Source organism: Sphaerodactylus townsendi, linkage group LG17 (genome assembly GCF_021028975.2).
Source record: "Sphaerodactylus townsendi isolate TG3544 linkage group LG17, MPM_Stown_v2.3, whole genome shotgun sequence".
NCBI lineage: Eukaryota > Metazoa > Chordata > Lepidosauria > Squamata > Sphaerodactylidae > Sphaerodactylus > Sphaerodactylus townsendi.
In genome coordinates, this window is record NC_059441.1 from 7,908,667 (window position 1) to 7,914,961 (window position 6,295).

The following is a 6,295-nucleotide window of genomic DNA, read 5'->3' on the forward strand; positions in this document are numbered from 1 at the left end:
GATGAGTTGCCAGAAGACTGCTGAGTACAAACCTACCAGCATCTCCTAGATCCCCGGGAATTACAACAATGTGCCTACGTTGGGGTTTTTCAGGATGTGTTTGCTAATGTGGTCTATAAAGCACCGAGGATTCTTCCACATAATCTCACACATTTAAGCAGACTTAGGTCGCGTGGGGGGTTAGACCGCAAGCACGTCTCCAGCGAGACGGGTCAAATGCAAGACTTACCTGCGCGTAGCCAGCAGCCAACTGGGCGGAACAAAAATCACGTTTCCGCCGGCAGGTTGTTGCTCATAACGATCGGCAGAGAGGTTGCGCTTTTGTACCAAAGGTTCTGTTTTGTGACAACAAGGATCTTGTATGAAACAAAATCGGTCATTGTATCTTTGTGCAGCAGCAGATAATAAATATATTTATCTAGTTTTTTTTTTTTGTGGCGGCTTCCTTTCTTCCGATGCTTACCGCTGCAACTCTCCCACACGTAAAACTCTCTTCCTGAGGTGGCACAGTCCCTTCTAGAAAACACGAGCTTCCATCAGGCGGTCTACGAAATCCAAATAAACAGTAAAAGAATAACTATCTACTATGTTCACACAGTAACTTGGATGGAAAGAATTGTCTCCTGGGAAATGAATGTTCCCCACCCACCCACGCACACACACACGATGGAGAGCTCTAAAGGCACAAACGAGGGGTTTTCAAATTGTGACCCAGGCAAGCTTGGGGGGTCCTGGGAAGACCCTCACGGATTCTTCATGGGGAGGGTCAACACTGGCTAGCTTGTACCGCTTAAAATTTTTCACCTGTCTTTACCAAATTTCCTCTGCCAGGTCGCCTGAAACGTGTGACATTTGCTTGGGCGGTCATGTATGAATCTATCCATCTATCCATCTATCTATCCATCTATCCATCCATCTATCCATCTATCCATCTATCCATCTATCTATCCATCTATCTATCCATCTATCTATCCATCTATCTATCCATCTATCTATCCATCTATCCATCTATCCATCTATCTATCCATCTATCCATCTATCCATCTATCCATCTATCCATCTATCCATCTATCCATCCATCCACCTACCCACCCATCTATCTATCTATCTATCTATCTATCTATCTATCTATCTATCTATCTATCTATCTATCTATCTATCTATCTATCTATCTATCTATCTATCTATCTATCATCTGGATAGATTGATTTCCTAAACCCACCTCTTCCCAGTCGAAATTTCTTTCACAACATGGCTATTGTCAACAGCAACTCCAGTATAACATAACTTAAACATATTAAAACTCCAGCAGTTACATACAATTTAAACAATTCAAAGGCTAAAAAGCAAGGAAAAAAAAGGTAAGAGGAAGAAAGGGAGGGAACAGGCGGGCCCAGATGGAATCACAGCAGGCCCAACCAAGATGACAAAGGATGGAAATTGGCAGAATTTCAGAATTCATTCACCCTTTATCCTGTGCCTTTCCCCACGGCTCAAGGCAACATATCATAACAGTTAGAAGGCAAAACAAATCTTTCCTAGGTGAACTGTGTGAGGGCAATACCAGGGTCGAAATATTTGCTGACAGCAGTACCTAGGAAACAGCGGCGTGGTCAGAGCCTGTCCTGAACTAATGCTGACATCCAGTCCAGACTGCTTGCAGAGTAATTCCCATAAAGGAACTCTGCATAAGTGTGAGAAAAAGCTGACGCAGGAAGTGACTACGGCCGGGGATTTTCCTAGCATGATCCTTAGTGATGAGCTGGCGGAAATATCAATCTCAGATGACCAGCACTTGGCTGATTTGTTTTTCTCGCGGCTGCAGGGATAATTGCAAACACACCTTCGCACAAATGTTGCTCACGGGCTGGACCGCAACCAAACGAGAGTCAGAGCAGCTCCGGTCAGGGCCAGACCACAAAATGTGCTCAGTCATAGAAAACAAGGGATCCTCGGCAAGCCCTCCTGCCACAACTGCCCCCCCCTCCCCCCTGGGCTATTTCCTCCCTACTGGCTTGGGTTAGGCGAGGATCCCAGATTAGCACTTTGGGGGGGATTTGAAAATGTCTGTCACAATTCAGTTAGGGGTTAACTATGTGCATGCTAATTAGTTACGGAGGTCAGAGTTTTATGGCCAGTTTGTTGATTAAGCTATTGGTCAGCTAACCCCGGCATTGCTTGTGTGAGACTAGGTAGGTAGAAGTTATAAAGTTATGTGTGTTCCTTTGTCTCTCTCTCTCTCTCTCTCTCACACACACACACACACACACTCACACACTCAGAGGCATATCTTCTTTGTTGAGATTTACCAGGAGAGGTGAATCTCTGCCTTGCTAGGCAGGTACCATGGGGAGGTCACCTGGTGCTGAGCAATGTAACTATGTGAGGGTTAGAGCAGACAGGCATTCTTTATTTTCTTCCATGTAAAAACTCATTCATATAAAAAAAACAGCAACTGTCTGGTGGTCTCTTGTTCTGTGACTCCAGGGGACCGTGGCTGCGTGTTAAAGGCCATTGCTGTTATAACGAACGCCACCTATCTTATTGTAACTTATTATATTTATTAGAAATGTTTTTATGTTTTCGCTGCTTTTAAATGTTTTAACTGCTTACATTGTTGCCTTCTATGCTGTGCACCGCCCAGAGCCCTTCGGGGATGGGGCGGTATAAAAGCTCAATAAATAATAATAATAATAATAATAATAATAATAATAATAATAATAATAATAATAATAATAATAATAATAATAATAATAATAATAATAATAAAGGCCATTGCCGGCCATTGCTATTATAACCATCGCTATAACGATCGTGCTAAAGGCCATTGCTGTTATAACGATAGCTATAACGATCGTGTTAAGGGCCATTGCCGGCCATTGTTGTTATTACGATCGCTATAACGATCGTGTTAAGGGCCATTGCTGTTATAACGATCGTGTTACGTGCCATTGCCGGCCACTGCCATTATAACAATCGTGGTAAGGGCCATTGCTGCTATAGCGATCGCTATAACGATCGTGCTAAAGACCATTGTTGTTATTACGATCGCTATAACGATCGTGTTAAGGGCCGTTGCCGGCAATAGACGTTCCAACGAGGGCGGGCTCAGGGGGGCGTGGTCCTGGAGGGTGGCGGGTGAGAAAGGGGGCCTTTGTGGGGGCTCCTTTGGTGCCGCAGGATCTCCTGCCATGCCCCCGGGGGTGCTTTGCTGTGTCTTCTTCAGAGCTGGCCCGTCTTCCTTCCCTGCGGGGGGGGGTTGTGGGGGTCGGGAGGGGATCGTGTCGAACCACGTGTAATTAACCCAAAATGCCATTTTAATTGCACGTTTTTTATCATTTTAGCGGGATGTTTGGACTGTTATGTTATTGATGTTACATTTAGGATGGAACTGCAGAACGGGGGCGGGGGGGGGCGGGAGGGGACGATTCTGTGTCGCGCTTCCGGTCTTCGGCTGGGGCAGTTCGCAGCACGGAGCGGTGTGTGTGGGGGGGAAAGACTACAGAACTGGGGGGCGATGATTCTGTGAAACACTTCCGGTCTGTGTGGCACAGGGGACCATATTAGGCGTTGCATTTCTGGGGTTCCGTGTGGTGGACTACAGAACGGGGGGGGGTGATTCTGGGTGCGCTTCCGGTATCGGAGGCATGGGGGACCCCATTAGCGGTAACACTTTCAAGTACCATGTGGTGAAGGGAAGACTACAAAACGGGGGCGGTGATTCAGGGGGACACTTCCGGCTCATACAATCTGGGGACCTGATTCGCTGTGACGCTCCCAAGCAGGGCGAGGCAATGCTGCCACCTAGCGGCCAAATCGATGACGTTCCATTGAGGGGAGCCCGAGGGCGGAAGCGCAGCCGGCTATAGAGATTTGTACTGCCTACACGTGCTGAGAAGCACACACGTGTGAGGTTACAGAGCTACCTGACTCTTTGTTGCGGGTTTTTACGGGCTGTGAAGACCCACAACACCCAGTTGAATCCGGCCATGAAAGCCTTTGACAATACCTTACCTGACTTTCTTTGTGACAGGTCAGAACAGGAGATGATGCCCTCCTGGTCTTTATGCCTATTAAAGGTTAATAAAGATAAAGATGCCCTCCTGGTCAGATAGAATTAGGCAAGGTGTAGCATCAACTGTGCATTTGCTAGTCCGGCATTTCTTGGTTTCCCCCCCACGTAACCCTTCCCACCTTTTAGCTAAACAAAGTACATCTGAAACGAAAGCAACTCAGCATCCCTGCGTGCTGTTTTTTACTCCACTACTTAAGAATCTCTTTGAATATCCAGGAGAAACTGACAAGGCAGGGTATGGACGTAGCAAAAGATCGCTCTTGCACAAAGAAGAGACTTCCTGAGCTCCAGATCAATTTCTCTCAAAGTAAACAATTCCACTTTATTTGTACTTTTGACAGGTACGTTAATACACAGAAGCAGATTGTTTCACAGCACAGGTTCGCTGCTCTCTCTCTGGAATGTTAACTTCTCCAGCCTCCTTACTGCTGCTTAGGTTAGCTACTTGAGTTAAAAGCCGCACGGAGCCGAGTTAGGGGACTACACAAAATGAGAGAGAAAAGCCCTCAGAGGGAAGTGGTAAATAGAAAGACATCTGGAAGAAAAGGAAGATGGACAGACTGACTGCATCAGGTCCGTGTGCAGCAGCCGGGCTCCGGTGGGCAGGCCGGCGGGCCAAGGTGCTCTGGAGTTCCGTGAACCTGAGTGACGTCTGCAGTGCTGTGGTGTGGAGTTTCCTTCCTCTTGGGTGCTGTGTGGTTTCCGGGCTGTATGGCCGTGTTCTCTCAATGCTGCTAGAACACGGCCATACAGCCCGGAAACCACACAGCACCCCAGTGATTCCGGCCGTGAAAGCCTTCGACAATACATTGAACTTTCCTTCCTCTGCTTGCTGTTGCGTGGGGGCCCCCTTACCCCGCCCCCCCACCCCGCTTCACTTCAGTATGAGGGTCCCCCGCTAGTGCTGTTTTTATTATAATTATGGAAATGATTACAATGATTTTATTATTATTATTATTTTTTTTTATTAGATTTTCATACCGCCCTATCCCCGAGGGGATGGTTTTATGTGGTTGTATGTTGTACACCGCCCAGAGCCCTTCGGGGATGGGGCGGTATACCAAATTAAATAAACAAATAGATAGTGTGGAGAAGAGGGGGCCAAGGAGCTGACCAAGGCGGGTCCTTCTGGTCAGGCATCCTGTTTTCCCAGTGACCAGATGCCCCCGCCAGGACGGGTTCGAAGCCTCGGCCCCAGCATCGGCCTTCCGGCAGCCACTACCCAGAAGGCAGGGAGTGAGGGCTCATCTGGTCTCCATCCCAGAATAGTTCCGAAGGTCTGTTGTGGGGGCTGCAGACGGGGCCCGCGAACCAAACCCAATTCTCCAGATTAGAGCGGGCCACTTTTAATCACTGCACCGCGCCTGTGAGGAGTGTGATGGGCCGAATGTCTCCTAACACACAGACCATCCTTCCCAAACTGAGTTTTGGAGGCTGCTCTCCCCTCGTAGCCCAATTCCACCTGAACATCTTAGCTACCCTGTGCTGAGTGAACTGCAGACACGCAGCCCCTAACAGTCCTTGTAGGGCAAGAGCAAAGTTTTTAAGCAGAAGCAGCAGCAGCAGCAACCTCTAGTCTTCCGAGACTCTGCCGTCCATCTCGAAGGAGATACTCTGGTACAGGATTACAGGAGGAAATTGAACACGAAGAGATGAAGTAATAAAGACCAGCAAGTTTCCTGTTACAAGAAGTCAGGGAAACCCTGCAAGTCACCCCGAGGAAGTGACACGGCTGATCCGATCCTGTGCTTGGTTTGCAAAGATCCACCAACCCATTCCGATGTTTTCTGCAAAAAGACCAGATGCAAAAGGGACGAACAGTTTTGACAGAGCTGTTTCCTTTGCTTATCAGTTATTGCTAAGCTGTGCTACCCACGGAGGCCTTTTCAGCACACCCCAATTATTGCGGCAGGGGGCTAGACAAGGTCATCAGCCCAGCAGGAAAGACCGGTCTCTTGCAACAGCTGCCGCTGCAGCAACATTTCTCAGTGGAAGATTTCTGGGCCACGCTTTGGGCCGGAGTCATCAGGAGGCATCCGAAGGTGACTGAGCTCAACCTTGGGTTATGAACAGTGGCTTCAGAATGCACAGACCACCTTTGCCTGGCCCACAAATAGCCCACCCTGGCGGGGAGGGAAAGCTCAGTGCCCCTGGTTTACAAGCTAGGCCTGCTGGAATCACTTTCCCACCCACAACTGGAGCAGGACAATTTGTTTCCGA